Consider the following 27,658-nt stretch of genomic DNA (forward strand, 5'->3'; position numbering starts at 1 on the left):
ACCAAGTTGGGCACACAGTGACCTGCCTATGAGGGAAGCCCCAGTGGGAAGGGAAGCTGTGGGGCTGGAGATCTGGCCGCAGGGAGGAGCACAGCCTGCTCTGTGGTCCTGCGGCGGGTCTGAAGAGGTGCAGACTGGCCAGACCACAGGTAAGCGCAATGTCCGGGGTGACTTCTTTTGATCTGAGAGATAGCTACACCGTAACTGAAGGATTAAACTCATTTTGTGGGTAAAAATTCGGAAGCAGTGTGTTGAAGTTGGCAGTTCAAGACCACTAAGATAATGCTAGGAGAAGGAAGAAGAGAGAAGGGAGGAGAGGAGCAGGGAGAGCTGGAGGCTGGACCAGCTCCTCAACTATGAGACTTTTGACATGCTTAATATAAATAGTACTTCAATTCATGTTTACTTTTTCTAAAGACTAATTTGCTAAATGTTTCTCGCACTGCTGTTCAGCTGCTATGTACTCTTAGGGGGATTTCTCTGAAGAGGTAGCCAGGGAGCAGCCTTATTAGGGTCCCACTTCTCAGAAGGCACTGCTGGTGGTGTTTTTTCCCAGTAGAATGACATTTAACCTCATGAAACATTTGGGAACAAGTGTAAGGGGCGTAAAGATACTGCAGCCCCAGTCTGCGTCAGAGCTAAGGGCGGGGGCCACGCCACGGCGGCTCTGCATCCCACCCGGTGCAGGGTTTGGAACAACATAACACAGAGCATGTGGGCTTTTCTTTGGAAAGCTGTCACATGGGTAGCAATCTGTGTGTTCTCCCATTATATAGTTTGATGTCTTGTGAGAATAGAAAGATTTCAAAATTAGCATCAACATTTGAGAAGAAATAAAATTTCTTCCATATGCTGCTTAGCTTGGGTGGCAGCAAAAAAGGCAGAGCTGAACCCCAGAATGTTCTGTTTATCACCTCTCCCCACGGTCCATCCGAAACTGTTTTCAGACGTGCTCCTGCCTCCACGGTGGCCTGAGTTCTGCTTTCACTGCTCCTCGCTCTTTCCTGCCCCCGTCTCACGCCGGGCCTCTCTGGGCTGGCTTGGTGCCTGCCCTTCCTGCCTCAGCCTCGCCAAATATTGACATCAGGAAGGTGAAGGCCGGCCAACCTCCTCTTCCTCACTCCTTGGCTCTTCTGGCCAGGCCCTCCCGGGGTGACACAAGCCTGGGTGTCTTCCAATTGAGCCACACCATATTCTCCAGAGGCCCTGCCACACGGTCCCTTGACCTAAACATACAAACAGATGACACTGACCCTACGTCAAGGCTCTGATGGGGCCCTCAGATTCAAAGAGCAGAGACCCTCAGATCAAGTTAAGCACAAATTTATGGACTTCTCTGGCCTAGAAGTATTCTGTTTTCTGACTTGTTCATATTCTGGAGACATAGGTCTCTGGGCATTTTATGGTGCCCTATTGTCCAGAAAATAAACAGCTAAGACCTTGACTTTTTTTTTTTTTTTTTGGTAAACTAAACAGTCTCCTGTGTCTCACCCAAGTAAATGACATTTTTCTTGTTCATAAAAGCCCCTGCGGTAAACAATAAATTCTCATATAAAGGAGATAGCACAGAATCTTATTAGATGGGATTTTACTCACCCTGAGGAAACCGCCCATTTGATCCAGGTGATCTATCTTGGAAAATTGTCAACTAGTTCAAACTATATAAAAATTCATTCTTGGGGCAGCCCGGGTGGCTCAGCGGTTTAGTGCTACCTTCAGTCCAGGGCCTGATCCTGGAGACGGGAGATCCAGTCCCACGTCAGGCTCCCTGCATGGAGCCTGCTTCTCCCTCTGCCTGTGTCTCTGCCTCTCTCTCTCTCTGTGTCTCTCATGAATAAATAAATAAATAAAATCTTTTTAAAAAAATTCATTCTTAATATGCCTACATCTTTCTATTTGGCCTTTTGTGCTGTCAAAACATAGAGACTCCACTGCCCAGGGTTCAAGAACTGGGCTTTGGCCTTGGGTCTTCCCCATCTCTCATCCCCTTCCTTCTTAAGACCAAGGAAAACAAAATAACTTTGATATTAATAAAAATTAATTTACATAATTTATTATATTAACAGATGGAAGTAGGAAGATACGTTGTTTTCTTAACATACATGGAAATAATGGGCAGCATCCAACAGCAATGCATTCTAAATAATTATTCATGGACTTGAAATAGAAAGGAGCTTCCTTACCTGGGCCCTTTGTCATTGGCACAGATCAGTTTACTGAACCAGATAGTTGACATCTTGAAGCCTTTGGGAGTCTAAGGTCAGGAAAATGTCAGAGGAGAGGGAAGGGGAACAGGAATAGGACAGGCACGTGGGGATGGGAGCCAGGGGCTCCCCAAGGGCTCATGGGCATCTCACAGTGGCCCCTGGCATGCTGCCAAGTGGGGTGGTCCTCCCCTGTTCATTCTCTGTCCTCTGCCATCCCCTCCTGAGTGTCACACTCTAGCTCCTGTCCCAGACTAGGAAGACAGGAAGAAAGCATGGAAACAGCCTTAAGCCCATTCTTCTTTCCTGTCCTCAGAATTAGCTGGGGAGTGTTGCTGTATCAAGGAGGCCAGACAGAACAGACTCTGATTTCTCTCTCATGTAGCAGTCCAGAGACGGGAGGGTCCAGGCAGATGGGTGGGCTCAATGAGGGCCTCCTAGACCTAGGTTCCTCCTCTTGCTGCTCTGCTGTCTTCAGCTGTGGTCCTCAGCCACATGGCCACATCTGCATTGTAGCCTGTGGGACAGAAGTGGAGTTGGGGGACAGGATTTTTAAGGCGTGCCACCAAGAAGTTGCACTTAGCACTCTTGCTCACCTCCCATTGACCAGAGGCTAGGCAATGCCAACGCAACCTCTAGGGAGATGAAAAATTTTAGTGTCTAGCTGGGCAGCTCTGCGCCCTGCTAAAGCCCTAGCAGAGGGCAAGAGTAAGAGAATCGCTACTGGGAGCTTGTCGGCAGTCTTTGCCGCATCCTCCCTCCTGGGGTGGCCTGGACACTGAGGCCAGAACATGGAGTCCTGGGCTCCTGCCCTGCTCCGGGTGCTCCTGCATTTCAGTGACTGAGGCTGCATCAGTCCCCTGCCCCCACATGGCCTGATTTGAGGGGCTGGCTGACTACCTTGGCTTCTATTCCAGATTGTGTAGTAGAACTAAGGACACTATTTCCGGCTGCTGACCGCCTGCCTGAGCTTTGAGGATCAGCAGCTGAGACCCTGGCTCTGGCCCCTCCATGTGCCGGCAGGGGTGTCTCTGCTCAAGCAGCCTGAGTCCTCAGAGGCCACAGAACCCCCTTGCCCCCATGCCATTGTCTACCCTCGTAGGTCAGGCCAGTCCTTCTCCCTTGGGCCCTCCTCAAGTGACATGGCACCTGATGGGGTGTGGGAGAGGGTGATGGAAGAAGAAGTGTCTGAGGGAGTGTGCTGGAGGCAAGCCTTGAGCCCTGAAGCACTCAGTGCCACAGGGGCTGTTATGAATTGTGCCCCCCTAACGCCCCATTCCCATGTTGAAGTCTTAACCCCACCACATCGGAATGTGACTGTATTTGGAGACAGGGCCTTTAAAGAGGTGATTAAATTAAAATGAGACTTAGAGTGAGCCCTAGTCCAATCTCACTGGTGACCTTTAAAGAAAAGGAGATTGGGACACAGACACACACAGATGGATGACCCATAAAACCACAGGGAGAAGATGGCTGTCTACCACACCGCGGAGAGAGGCCTCCGAGGGAGTCAACCCTGCCAACACCTTGGTCTCAGACTTCTAGCCTCCAGAACTGTGAGGACGTAAATGTCTGCTGTTAAAGCTGTCAAGTCTGTGGTACTTTGTTATGGCAGCCCTACAGACTGATACAGGGGTGAGTAGGGACAACTGAGGATATGAACTCTGATCACTTGGTTGTCAGGTGCACACTTCCTCACCCCCACTGTGGCCAGGACAGGGCAAGGGGCTCAGACTCAGCAGCAGAATGCAGGGGCTGAAGGAGATGTCAGCCTCCCCTGTGTTGGCAGGGCTCCCAGGGTGCTGTCTACAGCCCTGCATTCGGGAGCCACCCACAGGTACTGAGAGAGGAAGGGGCAGCCCTATGGGGCTCAGTCACCATTCTCCAACCTCTCTCCTTTATTATGAGTCTCCAGTTTTTTTCTTAATGCATTTTGGGGTTCTGTGTAATATTTCACTTACCAAAAAGAATCCAATTGGTTTTGCAGAAAAAGAACTTAAAAGCCACTGACCTAGGACAAAACGTTCATTTTATACCTAAGAAAATCATTGGCCAGAAAAGGTAAGTGATGGAACTGTCGTCACATAGGGAGCTGGAAATCTCAGAAACAGAGTCCAGATCTCCTGACTCACAGCCCAAGCGTCTTCCCATCCCACAGTGACGTCTGTCCCAGTGGGAAGGATGGAAGGCCGCAGATGTCTCAGTACCTCTGGACCAGAAAAAGGTTGTGTTCCAGGATCCCAAGGCATCAGCCTGGAGCTCAGGAGGCTTGGGAAGAATGGATCAGTGAGATCTACAGCAGAGTGCAGGAATTCCAGCTCAGCCCTCCATGGGACATCCAGACTTTACTTTCCCTCGCTGTGATGTAGGAAGGGCACTGGAGGAACAGTGAGTACAAGTTACTAAGTGAATTGTTGTAGGTGTTAATGGGAAGCAAGGAGGAAGTCTTAGAAGGAGCAGAGTAAGTGGTCTTCATCAGTGCTCCTCAAATTTTCCATGCAGATTCTTACTGAGTAGGTCTGATGAAGCCTGATTTGAGGTTTCTCACAAGGTCTCAGGTAATGTAGATGCTGTGACAGCATTTATGATTTTATGTGTCAACTTGGCTGGGCCACGTACCCGATTATTTGGTCCAACACTATACCAGATGTTTCTGTGAAGGTATTTTTAGAGTGAGATTAATATTTAAATCAGTGGGTTTTGAGTAAAGCAGATTGCCCTCCATAATGTAGGTGGGCCTTATCCGATCAGCTGAAGGCCTCAAGAGAACAAAAACTGACCTACTCCTAAAGAGGGAATTCTGGCAGCAGACAGCCTTTGCGCTCAAACTGCGACTCTTTCTTGGGTCTCCAACCACTGGCCTGCCCTTCAGATTTTGAATTTACCAAGCTTCCACAACGATGTGAGCCAGTTCCTTAAGATGATCTCTCTCTCTCTCTCTCTCTCTCTAAGATTTTGGACAGGTTATTCCAGTATTATTTTTTTAAGATTTTATTAATTTATTCATGAGAGACACAGAAAGAGAGAGAGAGGCAGAGACACAGGCAGAGGGAGAAGCAGGCTCCATGCAGGGAACCCGATATGGGACTCCATCCCAGGACTCCAGGATCAGGCCTTGGGCCGAAGGTGGTGCTAAACCACTGAGCCACCCGGGCTGCCCTGGACAGGCTCTTCCAATTCTTTGCTGCCTTCTCTGTAAAATGGAGATTTTACATTTAGCACAGTGCCTGGCACTACTTAGGAAACTCTTAATAAATTCGAAAAATAACCTTCATCTACACAGTGGAGATTATCACCATAGTACTGGGAAAAACTGTTAAGAAGTCTCGGCTTCTCTGCCTTTAGGAAATCTTGCCTCCACTCCTTCTAAGCAGTTAAAAACCTCATCTTCGCAATCTCAAGGAAATGAGATTGTACTGACCTTTTCCTGAAACCCAGCATCTCTAGACTCAATCCCTCCAATTGTGTTTTTAGTCTTGCATCCTGTCCTGGAGAAAGCCCTTCCTGGCACGTGAAGGGACCAGCCCTCTTTTCCGGCCTGTCTGCTCAGTCCTGGTGGCCTCACTTCCCACCTCTTTCCTCGCTGCCTAGCAGGAAGAAGAAAGCAGCAGAGGGTTTTCCAGTCAGGACATGCTTGCCATCAGCTTTTTTGCTGTTAACAGAGCCAGCTTTCTCTTCCTGTTTTAATTGGCATCAATCTGTTTATTACCAGTGTGGTTCTTTGGAGAAAAACCAGAAGAACAATCTCATATCTGAACAGCAAAGAGCACTGGTCTCCTTTCTGCTTGCTGCTTGCTGTCTATCTTTAGGACTTCTGGCTCCTTCTGTCTCATGGGCGGGCAGGCACATTGAGTTAGTGTCATGTGTAGAGGAGTTGACTGGTATCAGGAGAAAGTTTCTGCAGCACTATGGGTAGCTCCAGGAGTTTTGCACAGAAGGGACTTGGAGGTAGGAATTTGTTGGCAGGTGGGGGAAGGTACTAGAATTGTCCTACACCTGTGTCTCTAGAGCAATCACTCTGGTTTTGTTCAGAAGCCATATTATAAAGCATGGAGGTGGCAAACTTTGACACTGGGCCAAATCTGGCACATCTCCTGCCTTTGTAAATAAAGTTTTATTGGGATACAACCCATGCCCACTCATTTGCCTATTGTTTATAGCTTCTCTTGTGCTACAGGGGCAGATTTGAGTAGTGGTGACAGAGACTGTATGACCTGTATGCACAAGCCTAAAAATACTTACACCTTGGCCCTTTGCAGGAAAAGTGTCCCAACCCCTGACAATGGCAAAGCAATGACAATGACAATAACAATGTTTATACAAACATGAGAATGCATCCTTTGCACATTTCAAATAATATTTGTATCTGGGGATGTCTTGGTGGGTGTGATAATAATGATGCCTTGTGAGGAGAGGAGCGTCTGGTTTTCCTAAGCTGCCCATTTGTACCGTGATGGTTCAGATGCTCGCTCCTTGGCCCAGGATTTGACTCTGCAGAATGTCAGCCCTAAGGTCCTGGCTTCTGCCTTGTGTTCAGGTCCAGCTTCTGCCCAGAGCTCCTGCTCTCCTCTTATTCTGAGTTGTTTCTCAGTTTTTTCAGGCCATGGGATCCACGGAAAATGACATTATATATAAAAGGATGAGGCTGCCCCCAGTGAAAATGCCATGTGTATGAACTATGCCACCCCAGGCCCTCTCCAGGCCCCCAAGACTGAAGCCCAGGCCTGTGGATGAGGGCAAGGCCACTGACTGCCTGGAAGTTATCACCACCCCTGAGGAGTCTGAGTGAGCGCTCACGTGGGTGGTAAGAGCTCTTTGGATCTGCTAATCCAGGAGGTCAAGGAGCATGAGCTACACTTTCCTGCTCCTGCTCCAGGATGGGACCTCCTGTCCCCAGAGCTCCCAAATGGACTGACTGTACCACCTTAATAAGCACCTGGTACAGCATTCTAGATCCGCGGATGAGTTCTCCAGTGTTTTCTCCTCCCTTTCATTTAAGCCTAACTGAAGTTCTGACATTAGGCCAGACAGCTCCTACTCGCTCTGTCTGTAGCTGAGGAGATGGGACCTTGGAGAATGGAAGCAGGCTGCTCACGGTCTCATAGGACCCAGGCTGGCGAGGGCCCGCAGCACCTTCAGGGGTGTGCTGGTGCAGTAAGCAACGGGCTCTCTCCTGGAAGTGGGAGTGGAGAGTGTGCAAGCACAGCGCCCGCCTGGTCCTGGTGTAAGTCCTCCCCCAACCCCCTAGGCTGGGCTGGCACACGGGTGCGGCTGGGCCAGCGTGGCAGGAGGAAGAACGGGGACTGTGCGCCCAAGGCAGGCTCTCAGAAAGGAGGGTCAGGGTATTGGGCCCCTGCAGCTTGCCTGTCATGGCTTGACACCCGGCTCTGCTACTCACTAGATGTGGGGTCTGAGAGTCAGTTCCTAAACCTCTTGGGGCCTCCCTTCCCTTCTGAGGGCTGAACAGGCATTGTGGGTGCAGCATGGGAGCAGACCTGACACAGGAAGAGATCTGGACGCCTCACCGGGACTCTTGGACTCTGGGAGCTGGTGTGCAGAGAGCCCTGAGCGCACCCACCCCCATCACCCACACACAACTAAAAACGAATACAGCACTGAATCATATATTTACAAAACCCCAAAACATTCAGAGGTTTTTCTCATGATGCCTATATCAAAAAAGTTTTTTTAATGAAAATCATCAAAATCTTAAAAAACGAAAAGCGTTGGGGTCCCCATGTTGATATTATACTAAATTCTTACCTTTTCTATTGGATGGCCCAGGATGGAGGTAATATGTTTGGGAAAAATGGGCACCTGGTATCTTTCAGGACCCAGCTGGAAAAGTAGGAAGAAGTAAAGGTGTCCAGCTTGGGGTAACTAGTCTGGGCTCTATTTAGACGGATCCCCACAGGATTGTGCCCAACTAGCTGCCTTACTACTTGTCTCAACCTCTCCTGAAGTGTTTGCTGACTGCCTCCGAGTGCCTCACAAAAGGGTGAAATCCGTCTGCTCAGAGCTGGCTTCGAGCCCAGGGGGTGCTGCTGCCACAGTGGATGTTGGCCAAGGGCAGAGAAGGGTCAGGCTCGGGGGGCCTGGGGTCGAGTGGGGAGTCAGGAGATCACTGCTGAGGCTGGCAGCCAGGGTTCCCCAGATGGAAGGAGAAGCAGATGAAGACAGGAGGTGGGGTCAGCACTCCCCTGCCTCTGCTGTGTGATGGAAGGGTTTCCTTCCTCTAGCACCTCAATGGCTTTGATTCTCCCTTTGATCTTCTCTCCTGGTTTGGTCCCCAGCTTGTCCTCAGGTGAGAGAGCGGAGCCTCAGGTGAAGACCTGTCTGCTGGCTGGCCTCCACCGTGTGGGGGGGCCACTGCTTTTCAAGCCCCCACCCTTGGCTGGGCAGGGGTCAGGAGAAGGGTGCACCTCCTTTCCTGGGGCAGAAGAATATACCCAGGACTCAGCTCTCCCTAAAGTCATCTTCACACCCCTCTCATGAACTCATTTTCCCAGTAAGTAGGCTAGAGGCGGGTGATGGGCTGAAATTCAAAGAACTAGTATTTGGCCACTTTTGGCGCCTCTTGAAGGTGCTCTATTTTGAGGACGTCTCTTTAGAAAGCAATGCACAGGGGATCCCTGGGTAGCTCAGTGGTTTAGCGCCTGCCTTCGGCCCAGGGCGTGATCCTGGAGTCCTGGGATTGAGTCCCGTGTTGGGCTCCCTGCATGGAGCCTGCTTCTCCTTCTGCCTGTGTCTCTGCTTCTCTCTCTCTCTCTATGTCTCTCTTGAATAAATAAATAAAATCTTTAAAACAAAGCAATGCACAGGTGCTCACAAACTGTCCTTTTCAGCAAAGATCTTAATGCAACAGGGCAAGTCCTCCCGTGACATCCTGTTACACTCTCTATACTGATTCTACATCCTGACCTGTGGGACCAAAGAAAGTCCAAAGCAATTTGAAAAATAGGCAAAAACGCAGCAAGGGTCTAGGTGCTGTTTTCTTAGTTGCTTGGCCATCCCTTTCAGTCAGACTCCTAAGGGGGGCTGTGCCCCAAAGAAGGGGAGGACTGCTGGTCTGTAGGGAAGTGTGGTGCATTGCCAGCTTCCTCCGCACCCTGGGGCTGCCTTGCCCACGGTCTCCTGACCCCTGCAACTCTTTCACCAGGTCCTTAGGTCCCCTTCCTCCACAAATGAGGCCTCATTTTCTAACTGGATTCTGATTTAAGCAAATGTTTTATGTTTTCATCATTTACCAGTTGAATCTGGGATCTACTGCATAGCTGAATCCTATTTCGTGGGGGCTCTGTGGCTCCGTGCAGGTGGATGCACTGAGACTTCCCCTGTGTGGTCCTGCCCACGGCCTCTGTGGGCACTCAGACCCTGGCGTGACAGGCTCCCCCATGTGCTCTGTGTCTGCTCAGCCTTCTGCAGCAAAATCCATCACCTACTCACCCTGTCCTAGCATTGGCCAAAGGACCCCTGACCTGTGGAACCAAACAGCTAGGAAGCCGGGTCCCCTGAATTTCCTTGGCAGACCAAAAAAAGCTAGGGACAAAGGCAGAAGGGAAATGCTGTCCTTATACTGCTTTCTCTGTTCTTTCTCAACTTCCTGATTGTCCTATAAACCTCTGTACTGTGAGTCTCAGTAAGGTGCTAGGTGAGGAAACAGAGAAGTGTTCCTGTTTTAGCTTAACTACAAACTCTGAACTTTGTTACTTCTGCTAAGTGACAAAGGCTATGCACTACTGGCCCTCAGGATGGCTGTGAGGACAAAGCTGGCGACCTGCAAGAGAGAGTTCCCAGGACAAATGTCTGCACAGATAGGGTACTTGGAAGAGGCGGAGGTCCTTGGGTCCTACCAGCCAGAGCGGAGTCTGATTAAGGCAGAACCGACCTGTGCTTTGCCAGTGAAGAAATCTCTAAACAGAAGTGTTGGGAAAACACAGCAAATCCAATAGCAAGTCCTTTCCAGAGGCCTCCTGGGCCAGCGTCTGCACCAAGTCAGTCTCTTAGTGTCCCACACAATGCCTACCGGATTCGCGTTTGTTACTGCAGCTGCTGATGGGAAAGGCTCATGATCAAAGCTATGCTTATTTATATACCTCCTTTATAGACAAAATTCTCAAGTCTTTCTGTGATATTAAGGAGGTCGATGAGGCATGCCTGTTTTGTGCACGTGTCTGGTATGTGCATTTATGGACGTGAGTCAGAACCCAGGGCCACCTGTTCCAGACTCCCATGACAAACTACTCAATGCTGTCAGACCAGCGCTCTGGGTCTTTGTGCCAGTGAAGAATGTGGTCACAGTAGGGTTAAGCCCGGAGAAAACGGAGGCATGCAGCAGATCTTGTTCTTCCAAGGGAGACTTAGTAGATAAGACAGAAGGCAAAACCACAAACTGGATGCAGCAGGGACAAAACAGGCTCTTACTGTGACACAGATTGGAGAAATGTGCTGCCCTTGCCATTACCCTCCACCCAGTGTGAAGGGCAGAGAACGCTGTGAGCACCCAATGGCTTTATTATGGAGTAAAGTTTGGATGACCTGGGCATGAAGTCACAGATCTGGGTGGCCAGGCCCACGGGACACCTCAGCTGTGTGAAATGATGCCAAGAGCAAGTCTGCACACCCCAAAGAGCACCACCTCCTTTCAGTTCAGCTTCACTTTTCATTTTACAAGAGGGCCTGTGAGCCAAGGACAGAGCATGGCTGGCCTTGGGTAGCGGCATCTCTCCAGTCGTTGGATGCTCAGAAGGCTTCTTACAGATATTTGCCTAATTCCCACTTTAGACTGCACCCCCTGGGTACTTGGTCCTGGGCTTTGCAAGCCCTCCGTGGGCTCTCAGGCTCTGTCTCACTCTTGGAGTACATCTGTTTTATGGCTGGCAGAAGAAATTCAAGACCCTATAGGCCATAGCCAGATCTTAAACAGCAGTGGCTTTGCTGAAATCAATTTCCCAGTGACAGATGAAGCATGGACTCCATCGATCACCTCTTCTCATAGGCTCCTTTCTCTCTCGTGGCACCTGCCAGCCAGCTGGTGCTCACCAAGCTGAGCTCTCTAGAAAACCATGAAGATAGATGTCAACTCCAAGATTTCAAGTCCTTGCGCCTTACAGAGCCAGGATTCTTGGAAACACCTGTCTGGGTACTTCTGTCGCTCTCTCAATTGGCTTGTCTGTCTGTCCATCTCCCACACACACATGCACACAGGGGCATGCACATACATGACCTTTAAAACTCCCTTTCTCTTTATTTTCCTTTTCTTTTCTTTTTTAAGGTTTTGTTGTTGTTGTTCGTTTGTTTGTTTTAGAGAGAGAGAGAGAGAGAGAGCGCGCACCGGCACGCATGAGAAGGGGCAGAGGGAGGGGGAGAGAGAATCCTGAGGCTGATCACAGAGCCTGACCCAGGGCTTGATCCCAAGACCCTGAGATCATGACCTGAGCTGAAACTATGAGTCGGATGCTCAACCAACTGAGCAACCCAGGAGCTCCTGTTTTCCTTTTTCTCAGCATCTTTACTTATCACACTTAAAATACTGGATATGCTGTCTCTTCCCCTTGTAGGTCCATATCAACTTTACTCTCAGGTTTTGTGTAATTTCAGAAGGGACAGGAAAGAAAAGGTATCTTGGCAAGACCTTCTTTTATTGATCCATTCATTGATTCACCGAATCATTCAAGAAAACTCCTCTGCTACGTGCTTTGCTAGTGGCAACAGGTGAGATGATAAATGTGATGAGGTAGCCTCGCTCTCATAGTGTTGGGTGTCTGGCAGGAAGCCATCGGTGTTTGGAGAAAGTTCTCCTGCTACCACAGACGGATGCCAGCCTTGCCCAGGCCACAGTGTGAAGCCAGAGTTTGGTCTCAATGCTTCTTCCCTCATTCTTCCTCTCAATATCCACCCTTTTCTGCTTTCTCACTGGGCCCAGGATCCCAGGATGATGGGTGGTCCCTGTGACCTCATGGCTGGGCCATGGCTCCCCTCTCTGCATCCCTACTCTTCATGGTCATGGTCTGCCTGCTGACTGCCCTTCCCACACAATTGACCTCAAGAGTCACCACTGACCACTGAACTGAAATAATCACACCCACCCTGACCACCCCTTGAGACAGGGGCCCTCTCAACTGATATCCTAGCATATTTATAGAGATTGATAGCTTAAAGCCTTTTATCCCTAAAATAGTACTTGAATGAGGCAGTGTTTTTGTAGCATTTTAAAACTCAACACTGAAGCTAGGAGAGGTTGAATGACCTGCCCAAGTTCATGGAACTCCTAAAAGGCAGGATCAGGCATCAAACCCAGATGTCTGACTCACACCTGCTTCTCCCACCAGGTGGAATCATGAGGTGGCCAGGGTTCGGGGACAAGCTCTGAAAGCTGTAGAGTGCCAACCAAACACGAGGTACTAGTCTGCTTCTGTTTATAGTTGTGATTTTTAGGATTTTTAGGGCCTCAACCCAAAGTCCATGGGAGATTTTTTGAAACCTCAAACCCCCTACATGATAGTTCCACACTTTGCTGGGTGTTACTATGATTTATTGGGTATGCCTTCTTTAGTAGATGGGGAGGGCTCTTGAGGTGGTGAATATAGAATGTGTAGGGGATGGGGGGCCTGGATCAGGAGTAGGGGAAGTACATGAAGGGACCCAAACTCTTGGCTATGGAATTACTAATAATAAGATAAATATGCTGAGTTAGTCCAGGAAGCCCTTGGCATCTGAGTTTTCAGAAGGTCCAAGGTGTTCCTGGACACCCTTGGGAGCTGATGGCCCTGACCTGGCCTGCACCTCAGAGCTGATCATTGGTTTGCTGAGTTTATCCCCTGCTCTAAAGACGGCTTCCACTCTAGGCTCAGCTGAACTTCTCTGTTTTGAATCACTTTGCCAGCCTTTGGCTTCCTGAATGTTTGAGAGAATAGAAATCTGGATAATTATTAATTGGCCATTTAGCTGGCAAAGAAGGGTATGGGTCCTAGAGCTAGCAGATGGAGCAGCAGCAATGAGGGCACAGACCAGTCTCCCCAGCTCCTGGCCTCTTACTCCTGTTCTCCTCTGGGCCTCCTCCAGGCTGCCCCTGCCTGCAACTTGCCAGCTCCCTCTACTCTGCACTTCTCTCTCTGTTCAGTTTGATCCTTTCTCTCCCTGAATCTTTCTTTCTTCTCCCCTCAGTCCCCTTTCTTCATTAATTGAAGTTAATTCATAATATGACTTTGAGGCTCATTAAAAGTTATTTGTAGGATTTAGTAAGCCAAAACGTGTTTATTTAAATATTCATTGAGTTTAACATCTTCCATCCTTCTCACATTGAACTTCTCATGTTCAAGTGAATCCCAGTGGCTCTGTCCAAATTCTGTCTGTCTGAATTCTGTTTTAGGTAGGTCAGGGACCTTGAATGCTCACCCTTAAGGGCAATGAGGATGTGGATCTGGGCAGGTGTTCTGTCCACAGTTTGCTGCTTGGCTCTCACTCAGCAGATGTTATGCTTGATCCCTTAGTGTACTTCCCTGTAAAATACAGGCTTCCTTCAAGGAATGGCAGTTAATGCATGCCTCATTCTGAGCTGGGTGCCTGGAAGGACAAAAGAAGTAACAAAATACCTGTTATTCTGGGAGTAAGAATACTAGCCTGGGTATACTGGGAGGCTGGTTCAGAGAACTCAGCTGCATTTCCACAGAAGAAAAACAAGACACAAAGGATAGCTTTATGCCCTCACCCATTCTGCTGAGCTCCAAGACAGGCTCTCTTGGCTGATAGCCAGCCTTGGGAAGGGAGATATGCTTGTACACTCAGGCTGGCATGATTGCAAGGTGCCTCCTCATTAATTTCTTCCGTTGTCACTGTGCGTGAGCATGTGTAGCTTTAGGAGGAAGCAAGCAAGCATTAGGAGCACCTGACAGAAGCTTCTCTTTCCTCCCAGGTCTAGTGCGGGGGAGGGGGAGGTGCGGGGGAGTGTGTAGGAAACAGGGATATGCTCACAGGAGGTGATTATGCAAATAAGTAAATGATTTTATGAAGAGTTCTTAATAAACATAGGAAATGTTTATGATTTGAGGTTATGTAAAAAAAGGCACACTCCCAAATCACCTATTACATAGTGGGAACTCCATGGCCACAATGGTCCTGAGGGGGAACCTGTAGGGTGTCCTGCGTCAGGACCACATTCATCTCTGGGAGTCTGGTGGCCCTGTGGGCAGACTGAGCGCCGACAAGCATCCTGGGAGGGAACAAGGCCTGAAGGAAGAGATCTGTGCTTGGCCAGTGACAGGGCTTGGAGGGGGGGATATTGACCTTCACTTTGGCCCCGTCCTCATGGGTTTCCATCTCTGTCCTGAGAGTGCAATCTGGGAACACACAGAAGAGAGCCTTTGCACTCAGGGTTCTGTGGGGTGCTGGGTGGCAAGGGCCCAAGTGCCTTACCATCTGAGAGTGGCAAGAAAGGTGCGGGATGGCCCCTCTACTCTGCCTAGGGCTGCCTTTCACCTCTCCTGCAGAGGGTTCCGGGAGGAAGGGGCAGGGTACCTAATGCAGCCAGCACTGTCTAGGGAGTCAAGTCCCCCTCTCCAGGTGGCTTTTGTCCTGAATTAAATGTGTCTTTTATTTTTGGTTTTCTGATGTTTTGTCATCTGGGGCCTTGTTGACCCTGGAAGGACTGTTCCTCCCGGGGCTAGTCAATTCCTAAAGATAGTAAACAACTCACCCAAAGGTCTTGCTTTCCCAGTGCAAAGCAGCCAATCCAGAGCACACCCCATTCCCACCTCCTCATCCAGCTCTCGTTCTGGGCTACTATCTGCCTGCCCTAAGTGCCCAGGGCCAGGGATCAGAAAACAAGGGACAGGCCTCTGTCCCCAAGCCCTGAAGTTATTCATGCTAGCCAAACCTCAGCCTGCTTGCCCTGCCTCTCCCATGCCTTTGCCCAAACCATAGTAAAAGGCTCTTGCCCACGTTTGCTCTTACAACCCTCCCGACCCACCCCGATGCTTCCCTGAGTGTCCTACATGATCCCTCGGTGACGTAGTGTGCCCCTTTCTTCTGGAATCTGTGGGCCACAAACTATCTTCTCCTTGATGGTAGTTTCCTGATCTGTTAGCTTTGTTGTATATCAAAGAAGGCCTGGGCCTGGCCTGAGGAGGCCAGGGGAATAAGAGTAGGCCATGGATAAAACCCATGAAAGTCAGCAGGGAATGTGCCCAGACGATGCCAGAGTGGGTTAGGTGATCTTTTCTGCTTCTATGTACCCATCTTTTCCAAAGGTCAGCAGTGAGTATGCTGTACTTGGGTGATGGAGGAAAGGCTAAGTTTTGTTTTTGTTTGTTTTTAAGTGGTCTCGGTCTCTGCAGAGGAAAGATGAAACAGTGGGAGTGTGTGCTCTGCCAGCACCATCTCTGCTTCTTTGGGTCTTGATGAGAAGCAGCAAACCGGAACCTCTACACCGGAGGCAGGAACCGGCCCCAGTGTGTCACCTGCTGATCAGCCTCATATCCCGGCCCCCCAGCTGGAGAGACTTTCACTCTGTGAGTTCAGTGAGAAACCACATGTGTTCCTGGAACAGATTCTCGGCCGACTCCAGGGATGCTGGTGGGGCAGCTGTGTCGAATTAGCAGGAGTGGGCAGGCCCACCCCACACAGCTGCAAGACAGCAGCCCATGGGGCCAGAAAGGAAAGGGAGGGGATGCTGCGCTTTCCCAGCCTTGGAGTATAGGGACAAGGCTCAGGGTGGGTCCCAGGCAGGCTGTCCTCAGTCTCAGGCTGGCGAGTGCAATGGAAGGCACCCAGCCTTGGCATCAGGAGACAGACAACCTTGCACAGTGCCCCCTGCCAGCTGATGAGCTTGCAGACATCATTTATCCTCTAGGTATGATTTTACCACCTGTGAAATGGAACCATCATGGATGGGTAACATTTTCAGATCCTGACTTGTGTAACATTTCAGATCCCTCCCCTAAATCTAGTAAAGATTAGGCTCTGAGTCCTGTGCCCTCAGGGTGGCAATGCAGGTGAGGAAGAGATGGGATTAAAGTCTTCTGACTCTTCTTTCCAAAAGCCTAAGCCTCAGAAAGAGAGAGGATTCATGGGGGTGGCGTGTGGATCCATGACCTTCAGCCATGCACCAGAGCTCCCCTTTGATCACATCCTCCTCAACACTTGTTTCTTTTCTTTTTTAAAAAAATAACGGCCATCCTAATAAATGTGAAGGGGTATTTCATTATGGTTTTGATTTACATTTTCCTACTGGCTAGTGATGTTCAGCACCTTTTCACAGACTTACTGGATATCTGTAGATCTTCTGTGGAGGAATGTTTGTTCAAGTTCTTTACCCATTTTTAAATTGGGTTGGTTGTTTTTGAGTTTTAAAACCTCTTTATATATGTTGGATATTGATCCCTTGTCAGATACATGATTTCCAAATATTTTCTCCCATTCTTTGGGTTTTGGTTTCACTCCCATGGTAGTGTTGTTTGATGCAACAAATTTTGCAGCAGTCTTATTTATATATTTTTTCTTTTGATGCTAGTGCTTTTTGTGCCATTTCCAAGAAACCATTGCTAAAACCAATCTCAGGAAGATTTTTCCCTATGTTTTCTTCTAGGAGTTTTATAGTTTTAGTTTTCATGTTTAGGCCTTTGACCAAGTCAGATTATTTTTTGCATACAGTGTAAGGTAAGGGTTCAATTCAACTTCATCCTTCTGCATGTGGCTATCCAAGTTTCCCAGCATGGTTTGTGTAGTCTGTCCTTTTCCTACTGAATGACCTTGGAAGCCTTGTTAAGAATCAACTGACCATATAGGCAAGGGTTTATTTCTGGACTCTATTCTACTTCACGGTCTATATGTCTATCCTTATGTCAGTTTCATACTATTTGGCTTTTGTTGTGGCCTCATAGTAAATTTAGCAATCAGGAAATAGGAGAGCTCCAAAATTGTTCTTTTTCTAGATTGTTTGGTTATGTGGGGCCTCTTGAGCTTTAATATGAATTTTATCATATTAACTAAATCTTTAATTATGTGTTAACATTTCTCCATCTTTATTTCAGTTGAAACCTCTTCAAATTATTGTGGGATATGGAGAATAAACACATGAGCCCTTGGGCCGGTTGCCATGCATCCTGAGACTATCTGCAAGGGCCCTCCAGTACAAGTGCCTGATCGCACTTCATGCTGATGTCTTAATGAGAAGTTTAAGGACGGTGGTTGTAAAGGGGCCCACAGTGCTTCTGGAAAACAGCAACAACAAACTATAGTAAAGGATGACTCTCCTTTTCCTGGGAAACTTTACCCAAAACGATTTTAAATCCTCTACAGTGAGTTTATCAGTCTGATAGAAACTTCTAGTTTATTGTTACTATTATCATTATTAATTTTGTTTTATGTTGTTTTACCCATCTGCGTGTGTGTGTGTATGTGTGCACATGCTACAGAGGAGGCAGAGGAAGATTGATTGTTTTTCCATCCCTAAAGTGGCACAGAAGTGCCCACCTCACCTCACTCCTCAAAGGGACTGCCCCTTTACCTCCTGCCCTAATACACTCAAGGATTTGGCTTCATTATCACTTTCAAGGAGCTCAAAATTTGGCAAACTCCTTCTGAAACCCTTCACAACCCCCTGTGGAGAAGGTCATCTGATACCCATCCATCCCTTTGCTGCCTTTGGAGTTAACTCACTCCCTGCTCATGACTGGACAGCCAATTAATAGCAAAGCTGGAGAGAGAACAGGACTCAGGAGCTTCCCGTTGGTTCCAGAGCCTCCTGAATCCAACTCATTTAAACTCCTGCTGTGGCCCAGGATGGTGCCCAGGGCTCTCCTCTTGAACATGCATGTACAGAATTCTGAGAATGAGGCAATGAGTCCCACTCTTGTTGTCATCCCTTTCTTCAGTGCTCTGTCTGCTGCTGAGAAATCGACTTGTGAGCTTCCAAAAATGAATTTTAGATGGAAGAATTGATGAGAGATAAATGAGACAGGAAGAAGAGGCAGAGGAAGAAGATCTTTTTTAACAGCTGACTCCTCTTCCCCTCAACTTGTGTTTATAAGACAAGGAGTTCAACGGATGTTTGGTGTCACTCTTGGCTCTGTCGCCTGAAAACTTGAAACAGATACAGTGTGTAAACCTTTAAAATGAGTAAGAGGATATCTGGGCCGAGTGGGGAACAGCTCCCAGTGCGGCCAGATACCACATCCCTAGCTGATGCTGAGGCCTGGCCCAAGGACTTCTGGCAGGACTGCCCCCACCAAAGGTCCCAAGACCTGCCTCCACAGGAACCAGAAGGAGGGAACAAAACCTCCTGGGACAACTGGTCTATCCTACTAAAGAGTTGTTTTGAGCTCCCTTCTCTTGGTAGCTAATGTTCCCTTTTAAAAGAGAGACCCCAGAAATGCCACAGAGTAGCCTGTGCTAATATTCCAGTGCACAAACCACCAACCAATTTGTACAGTGGGCTGGTTTGGCCATAAATGTAAGATTTTTTTCCTCAGAGTCTATACACAGATAAGTGTGTTTGAAAATTCTAACTCCTTTGTGTGTGATGAAAGCATTCAGAAATTCAAACTGTGGTGTTCTGCTAAGGACTTATCGAGGCAAGACACTATCTAAACATTTAACTTTGACAACAGGCCAGCAAACAGAAATACCATATGTGAATTTCCTGCTTGTTCTTTATCTGAGACATTATTGGTGTGGTTCCGTCTTTCCTCTGTAGCACCCCCATCTTCCATACTCATTTAATTATGGAATTAGTAGAAACTGATTTCAAAAATACGATCCAGAGAACAGGCCAGTTGCATGGGCATGAGACAGAAGGACCTGTATTTGATTTAGTTCTCTGCTGTCAGTGTCTCAAGATTCTTAATAACTTTTGGACAAGGAGCCTCATAATTTCATTTACCACATTTGCGAATTATGTAGCTGGTCCTGTTCGGATATACGACTTCCCATCTTGGCTCAAGCTTGTGGTGTGCCTTTAGACAAATATTCTACTCTTTGGGCCTCCGTTTCCTTGTCTAATTTTCTCCCCAAGGGCAGTGGTTGCATATTTATTTACTGTAAATTCCCAACCCCTAGCATGGTGCCTGACACATGTAGGTGCTCAGTAAATACCAGAGGAGTGAATGAATTAAGGTCAAATAAAATTTGTTGCTGGAGATTTGAGAAAGAGTGCTGAATTACAGAAACACATTTCCTAAGAGTTATAAAGACAAGCATACTGAATGGTCAATATGAAATGAGGATGACAACAACAACACTTCCCATCTGATAGCTTGGCTGGTAATTTACTAAATAGTGGATGAGAACAAAAGAATAGAGCTTTCAGTGAATAAACCTGGGACCGGTGCCAGACATTTCATTGGATCTTATGAATTCCTCATCTTTACATGAGCATTCATGGAAAAAAGCCTCACAAGCTATAAAGAAAGCTCTGGATATTACATTTCAGGCCAAGGTCTAGTTCAGATGCAATCTGGGAAAAGCATCATTTGGAAAGCTGTCTGCCTGCAGAATTTTATTCCTCATTAATATTTTGGTCTTACTCAAGACAGAGGCAGAACTAAAGCCTGGGCCTGGGAAGCAAGATTTCTTGTGAGGATGTGTTCAGGCAAAAGTGTGGGCCTAGCCCAGATCGAAACGAAACACCAACTCCAGCAAACTGGGAGGCATTTAATCAATGGCTGTGTTGGCCTCTGCCTCAGACTTCTTGATCATCTTCCTTGCCTCTTTCCCCATCCCTGGGCACTGGCATCCTCGGCAGAAGCTTCATTTAGAATGTGCCTTACCACTGAGCTTCTGGGGGATACAGGCACAGCTGTGCCTCAGATGTGAGCAGGTAACTGATCAACATAGCTGAGCTTTTACTCTTCAGTACTAAGGTTAGAAGGGAGGTCACAGACCATAGTAGCTACTGAGTATTGGATACCTACTATGTGTCAGGTAACGTGTCAGGTGCTTTGTGTATATTATGTTCAATCCTCAAAGTTCCTGAAAGAACCTAATATTATACCCATTTTAAAGATTTATTTATTTAGTTTAGAGAGAGACAGAAAGAGAGAAAGAACATGAGTGGGAGGGGCAGAGGGAGAGGGAATCTGAAGCATGCTCCACACTGAGCATGAGCCGGGTACGGTGCTCAATCTCATAAGCCTGAGATCATGACCTGAGCCCAAACCAATAGTTTTGGCTGAGCTTAACCAACTGCACCACCCAGTTGCCTCTATTCCACCCATATTAAAGGTAAGGAAAATGAGGCTTAGATAGGTTATTTGGCTGAGTTCAAGCATTTACTAATGGTACAATTGGGATTGGAACTCATAATCCAGATCTCTCTGTCTCTAAAGCTTATACATATGCTCGTTCTCATCTACTACCTGCCTCCTGACTTCAGGCTTGGCCATGACTCCTGATAGAATTTGGGTGGGTGTGTTGTGGACAATGGCTCTAAAAGCACTTGCCATGAGAAAGCGTGCCTCAACAAACCATTGTCCCTCAGACTCAGCCTCAAAATGGGCCGTGTGGAATAGACTGGAACTGGGTTTGAAGCTGGAGGGTAACTGAGTTTTGGGGCCATTTGTTCTACACAGCACCATTACAGCAATAGCTGATTAATACAAGCCTAGTGTCCCTCCATAGGAAAAGAGAGCTGAGATGATACATATTATGAATTCAATAAATTCTTATTTATTGATTACTCACTCTGTGCATTGAGTTTAGTTCTGGGGAATACAGTAACTAATGAGTCAGACACCATAGGCTTCCTTGGTTTTGCTTGCTGATTTATCCTTTTCTACCCAACTTTTTTTTTTTTTTTAAACAGATTTTATTTATTTATTTGAGAGAGAGAGAGAGAGCGCACAAGCTGAGGGAGGGGCAGAAGGAGAGGGAGAATCAGGCTCCCCACTGAGCAGGGAGTCTGAACAGGGCTCCATCCCAGGACCCTGGGATCATGACCTGAGTCCAAGGCAGATGCTTTACTGACTGAGCCACCCAGGCACCCCTTTACCCAACTTTTAAGTGTTAGCATGAAGACTCCATTATAGATCATCTCATTTCTCTATAGCCCTTCCTAAGCAACTTGTGTCTCTGTCCAGAGCTTTAATTCCACCCACATCTATAAATCTCTGCTGTGCTGAGCTCCAGATTGGCAGAGCTAACCAAATTTCCACTGCCTACTTCACTTTGCCACCTGCAATTTATAGGCCCTCCAAGCTTAACATTTCCAAATCTAAACTTAATGTTCCATTTCCCCAAATCTGAGCTTTCTCCTTTTGGCAACCAGAGAGGAAGTCTTGTCCTCATTCTGTGCTGACAGAGCAACTCGTACTTCTCCTTGGTAGAGCTTACAAAAGTCATAATTAAATCTGTTAGGTACTTGTTTGTCTCTCTCATGGGAATATAGACTGCTGGAGAGCATCGACAGATGTGCAGGTGATTATATACATTCACCTGCAAACTAAGGTCCTAACTTTCCCATAGCTCTCAAGGCTTTCTGTGGTCTGGCCTCAACTTACCAGGTAGGCCTAACACTCTCCACTCATAATTGCTCTTTTGCCAGAAAGGGAAAGACCCTTAAATGTAGGAAGAGTATGATCTATTGTCCTGCAAATGCAGGAGGATGCTCATGGCCCTAGACCTTGCCTGCTGGCTCTGAGGAACAGCCCTCTCTGAGTCTGCTGTCCCCAGGAGCAGACGCTTTGCTGCCCCTTTTACCACTCTGTCTTCCCGCTTTCTGAACTATCCCTGTGCAGCACAGAGAGAGAGAGCACAGAGCAACTGAAGCAAAACTGAATCCTGGCAAGCGGAGGCTGTGGAAGGGAAGGTGGCCTATGTGCTCTGACCCCCTTGCGTCAGAGCTCACATCAAGCCCTGGGGTTGGTGTGTCACCTTTTTCCTTTTAACAATTTTCGTGTACTACAAACTCTAATCTTCTTGTCCATTTCTGGAAATCCCCTCATTTTACTACTTTCCCAAAGGCCCATTTAAAATTTTGGCTTTGCCATGAGCAATGTTTGGATCTGAATAGCTCTAAGATAAAGTGAAATGTTTCAAGTTAACATTTTCTTTTGTTTCAAGATTTCATGTGTATTTTTTTTTCTGGTTAAGACCGCAGTCCAAAGTCCACATTTCAGATAGCACATCCAAGCTGCAATCTCAGACCAGTGAGCTCATGCGGTGTTTGTCTTGGCTCAGGCCGCCTGGCCCAACAGGCTCTCAGGGTGGGTCTCCTGATTAGAGTGACAGTGACAGTCCGACAGTCCAACAGTTGACAGTCGGGTCCTGAGATTTTGTTAAAGATGAGGCCAGTCAGCCTCCTGGGGAGCTCCAGCACCTTCCTCAGGACCTCAGGAAATCGTCACTGATCCCCGGTTGGACTTCCTTTGCACCTCTGTGGTCTTTGACATTGGCCAATGCTCTTCCTCTCAACTAGGATAGTGGTGGCAGCTGGTCAGGGACATTCTAAGCAGGTTGTGAGGCAGACTGGGGAGTATACACATCCCTGACAGTCTCTCTGAGCAGATGTCATGCCTGCATCCAGGGCCTGGTTTTCAGGCCTTTGCCCATGGACCAGCTGATCAGCCCATTCCTCACCTGCCAAGTACAGTTAAACACACAGAGACCACACTGTCCAGTGAGAGCTGCACCCATTCCTGTCCTACCCTAGCCTGAGTCTTTGCCAACATCCACACCCCTATCTAGAATCCTCCTGTGCTGTTTCTAAGTTGCCCCCAGAGCCCCACGAGGCCTCTCCTTGCCTGTTGGCATCAAAACTTCCTCCAACCTCACAGGAGCTGGCATCCAATTTCTTTTCTAATAGACCTCCAAGGGCCAGGCTCCACAGACTCTGGGGCTCAGGCCACTTGGCAGCTTCTGGGGATGCAGAACTTAGGGCTTCCAGTATCTCCTGAGGTCCAGGGGGGATGACCATGTTTGGACTAAGGTGGTAGCACCATATTGATTACATTTTGAATTCTGTGAGGTGGCCTAGAAACTAACTACCACTAATGATACCTTTTCTGTGAGAAAATATAATGTGTTTTCTATTCACCTGTTCCACACCCAGAGCTCTGGGATGTGTGGGAGCAGCATCTGAGCTGTTAAGTTTGGGTCTGGAACAGGCCAAGTTCAAACCCAACCATTATGGCCAATGGTTTTCATGGCCTTGAAGGGCTATGTGTGGGTAGCATAGCCAAACCTCAGTAAATGAAGTAAAATGAAGACAATAATCAAATTTTTAAGTCTTTGTAAGGGACAAAGAAAATGTATGTGAAATCCACTGCATGAGGCCTCCCATATAGCTCTTGATGCTATATAAATCCTAACCATCCTCTCGATAACTTGTTTCTAAGTAAGAGATCACTTGTCTGTTGGTAAAGATCTTCCATGGAACTTTCTGGAAGAATATAGCAGTACAATAGAGGTCTTAGAATGTGAGGGTGGGTTCTGATCTGTCACAGCACTGTGTGACCATGTCACCCACAATGACTCTGGGCCTTGCTTATCTGATGTGTACTATGAATGGTTTGCCTAGAATTGTTGATTTTCAAGCCAGCTCTGGCCACACAGAGATGCTTGGGGAAGAAGAAGAGAGGGGGAGCTCTGTGCCCATCTCCTGGCTTCTGCAGAAGAATCTTTCTTTATCAGGGCCCCCATAAGCTTTCATTTGAAAGAAAGTTTTGTACTTACAAGGGAAAATTGAAAACCCCAGAACTAGGAGAGAAGTAAGGAATTCCAGATCTAACATTCTGGAACTGAGGCTCTAGCAGTCTAGCATATGACAAGCTGGCATTGCACTCTGCTCTGTAAAGGTTTCCCTTCTGTAAAGGTTGACTCACTCACAGGATGGTAATGAATTCTTGTCAGGGAGAATGGCGCCAGGATCCAGCTCATAACCAAGTAGGCTGAACAACACTGATTATACAAAGGGCATGTCAACTTGTCGCAAAGTACCATATGGTTGATTATTTCTAATAAAATGAGCTCACATTGGATTGCCAATCTGTGTGTGTCTCCACTGTCCCAGAAAAGACAACCTAAATTGATTGAAGGCTGCAAGTCTTCAGAAACTGCATTGTGGATATGGTCATTGAACTCAGCTGTCACTACCCTTAAGCCAATGTGGCCAGCAGAGATGTGCATGTTGATGGGGTGTGCTTCTAGGCTGGCTCTCTACAGGTAATGGGGTTATGCTGGGCATGGGGTCAGCATGGGCTCCTCACCAGGGGCAGCCAGATGGTCTGTGACAGATGCTCATATGTTGCCAAGTCCTCACTTAGTTCCTTTTATTTCTTCTCCTGCCATTGTCCCCACCCAAGAGACAGAGCTGGGTGGGGAAGGGAAGTCAGGAGGATTCTAGGGGTTTGGGGGTGCTGCAGTGGCAAAGTTCCTGGAAGCAGCCTGCTGTGTAACTTGTGACAAGATGGCTCCACTCACTGCCTTCCTTCTAAACCAAGCCTGGTCTCTGCCCCAGTCACTCTGAGGTCTGGGGAGAGTCTAGAGCTGCTGCCCAGGACAGCAGCCACAAGCCACATGTGGCTATTGAGCACTTTAGGTGTGGCAGTTCCTAATTGAGATGTTCCGCCATGGAAAACACATACTGGATCTCAAAGACTTAGTACTCAAATAAAGAAAGAACATAAAAATTTTATGAATAATCTTATATAATAATTTACATATATCTTACTAATAATTACACGTTGAAGTGATAACATTTTTGATATAGTGAGTTAAATAAAACATGCAATATTACTAAAATTGATTTCACCTCTTTCTTTTTTCTTTCATGTGGTTACTAGGAAATGTAAGATGACACATGTGGCTCATATTAAAATTCTGTTGGATGGCCCTGGACTAGAAAGAATCAGATTTGCAAGAGGCCCAAATGGACCCTTTCAACAGATTCAGCAATGTTCACCAAGCAACTCTGTGTGCCTAGAGCTGTGTTAGGTAAGGCAACAGGGGTGGGGAGTGCTCCGCTCTCTGCCCCACAGATGACTGGCTGAACTGCTAGGGGAGGGTGGGAGGGGGAGCTAGGTGCCCTGATAGTCAGAGGGGCTTGGAGAGCAGTGTCCATGGCTACTCTGGGTTATACCGCCACATCTCCCTAAGAATGTCTACTCCTGGAGCGTGCCCTAGAAATGCACAACAGAGGACATTCACACATGCCCACAACAGTTCCCAGAAGCACACAGGCCAAGACAGTGGAGGATCAGTTCTGACCATATGCCCGAGAGCACCTGGCCCTCCTCTCTCCTCCACTGAACACCCTCACCATTCCCATGTGGTGACTGTCAGGCCCAGACAGCTCCGAGATTTTGGGGAGCTGCCTGTCCTCCTCTGGGTCCTCTTCCTGTGGGGAGAGCCAACACGTAGTGCAAATCCCGCGATCATTTGTGGACAGGATAGACAGTCTGATAGAGAAGGGCAGGAGGGAAGGAGAAAGGAAAGATGTTGTCACAGTCCCCCCAGGGGAAAGCCATGGCTCACCTTGGACAGATGGACTAGGGCAAGGTGTGCATGAGCAGCTCTGGCACTGCTTGCCCTCAGCAGGTGAGGGAGCACGTGTGTGGGGGTGGGGGGTAGGGGGGTTCCTCCTCCCTCCTTCCTGCCTCCCTCCCTTGCTCTCTTCTCCCTTCTTCCTCTCTCCTCCCTTCCTCCCTCTTGACTTCTCTCCCCCTCTCTGTCCCCACTCCTGGCCTCCCTCCCCCCTCCCTCCCTCCTGCTCTGTCCTTCCCTTTGATGCCTGGGACTACAGCATGGGAAGAAAGCAAGGCTCCTGCAAACATAAAAGCTGAAGGTAAACCCCAAAGCTTCCTTTGTTTTCCCTTAATCTGCTTCAGGCTCCCACTAGCTCAGTCCTAATTGAGTTAGTCCTTGAGTGAAAGGGGGTTTAGAGACGTTAAACTGTTATTTAATCACAAGTGGCAGGTGGGGTGTGGGGCAAAGGGCAGGAGAAGAAGGGTCCGTGGGAACCCTGAGCTGAGGGGCGCCCTCCATGCCCTTTCATTAGTATTTCAGCCAGGGTTTTCCAAACTGCTGACCATAAGCTATTAGGGGATTGGGAAATCAGTTTAGTGGATTTCTACCAGAATGTTATAAATGTGGGGGTGGCCTAGGGTGGAGAAAAGGAACAGAAGGCACTGCATACAGTAAACAGAAGTGTTGTTTTGTGAAATTTTTGATTCAGGGGTATGTGTGCTTGCCCACGTGCGCGCGCGCGCGTGTGTGTGTGTGTGTGTGTGTGTACACCAGGCTGTAGGTCACCAGCACCAAAGTATGAAAGCTACTCTGATGTATCACACGCTTCTAGAAGTAGAATCCCCAATGTGTTTGGATCTGGAGACATGGTAACTCACAGGGAGTGGAGTACCCATCAGGCGAACAGAGCTCTGCAAGAGGGCCGGGGAAAGGATTTGGGGTTGGGGTAAGGGGCAGGCCAGAGGACTTGGAAATAGGAGTTGTGGGCTGTGGCAGAAAAGGCAGCGGGGGAGGTGGGGGTGGGAGGTGGGTGAAACCGAAAGACCTGAGGGTCTAAGCCAAGTCTGAACACAGTAGCTGGACCCCAGTGGGTGCGTGGCTCCTCATGCTGAACGTGCTGAACAAGAGAGGGACATTGTCTTTCTGCATGTTCGTGAGTGATGGGGGAAAGGAGGACGGCAAGGGGCAGATGGTCCTGGAGAAATTTCAGAGCACGCTAGCACGGACCCACAGTAGGCAGCTTTCCCCCAGCCCAGAGGACCTTTCATTTTTTTTTTCTCTTTTAGATTTTATTTCAGAGAGAGAGAGAGAGAGCGCATGTGTGCAAGCATGAGCAGGGAAGTGGCAAAGGGAGAAGCAGACTCCCCAGTGATCAGGGAGCCTGATGGAGGCTCCAGCCCAGGACCCTGGGATCACGACCTGAGGACCTGAGCGGAAGGCAGACACTTCACCAACTGAGCCACCCAGGTGCCCTGAGCAGAGGGCCTTTCTATTTCAATTTTTAAATAGCCCACCTTATTCATTTGCCTTTCATCTTTTATGTGTCACAACAGTCAAAGAACCTATTAGTCAAATAATGAGCACTTGGGATTCCCACTGACCTATTTGTTCTATTTCTAAAATAATTTTTCTCGCTGAATTTTTTCTTTTGGTTCCCTCTATGTCTTATTCCCATTAAACTGAACTAGATCGGTAAGTGGGGTATATTTGAAAAAGCAATCAGAATGGTGAAGTAAATCCTGGTTGATACGTAGCCCTGTGGAAGGAAGCAGCTCATCTCTAGAAGAACAAAGACAAGGCCCTGCGATGCTCCAGTGTGCGTGCCTGGAGGCCAATCCGACAGCTCCCAGGCCGTGAAGGTTACCAGTAATTGTCTGAGAGCTACGTGATTCCTTCACACCCATGCAGAACCCTGAGAATCTCATGGGGAAATAGAACTTTATCTCCAAGACAAACTTTGAAGTTTAAAAATAAAAGCAGGCCCGCCGTTTCCTAGA

General features: G+C 48.0%; 1 long non-coding RNA gene across 5 annotated transcripts; it reads left to right on the top strand.

Moving 5' to 3' along the window:
* On the top strand, nucleotides 1-27,658 carry LOC112660888 (uncharacterized). Of its 5 annotated transcripts, none has more exons than XR_007410016.1 (7): nucleotides 4,189-4,265; nucleotides 4,363-4,592; nucleotides 15,521-15,712; nucleotides 17,234-24,359; nucleotides 24,980-25,130; nucleotides 25,939-25,980; nucleotides 26,948-27,658. It is a non-coding gene; the product is annotated as an uncharacterized LOC112660888 (long non-coding RNA). The 5 variants fall into 5 exon arrangements; XR_007410020.1 differs by having other exon boundaries at nucleotides 27,350-27,658; XR_007410017.1 differs by lacking the exons at nucleotides 4,189-4,265; nucleotides 4,363-4,592 and adding exons at nucleotides 10,374-11,918; nucleotides 12,536-12,604.

The sequence above is a fragment of the Canis lupus genome, chromosome 4 (assembly GCF_003254725.2).
Source record: "Canis lupus dingo isolate Sandy chromosome 4, ASM325472v2, whole genome shotgun sequence".
NCBI classification, from domain to species: domain Eukaryota; kingdom Metazoa; phylum Chordata; class Mammalia; order Carnivora; family Canidae; genus Canis; species Canis lupus.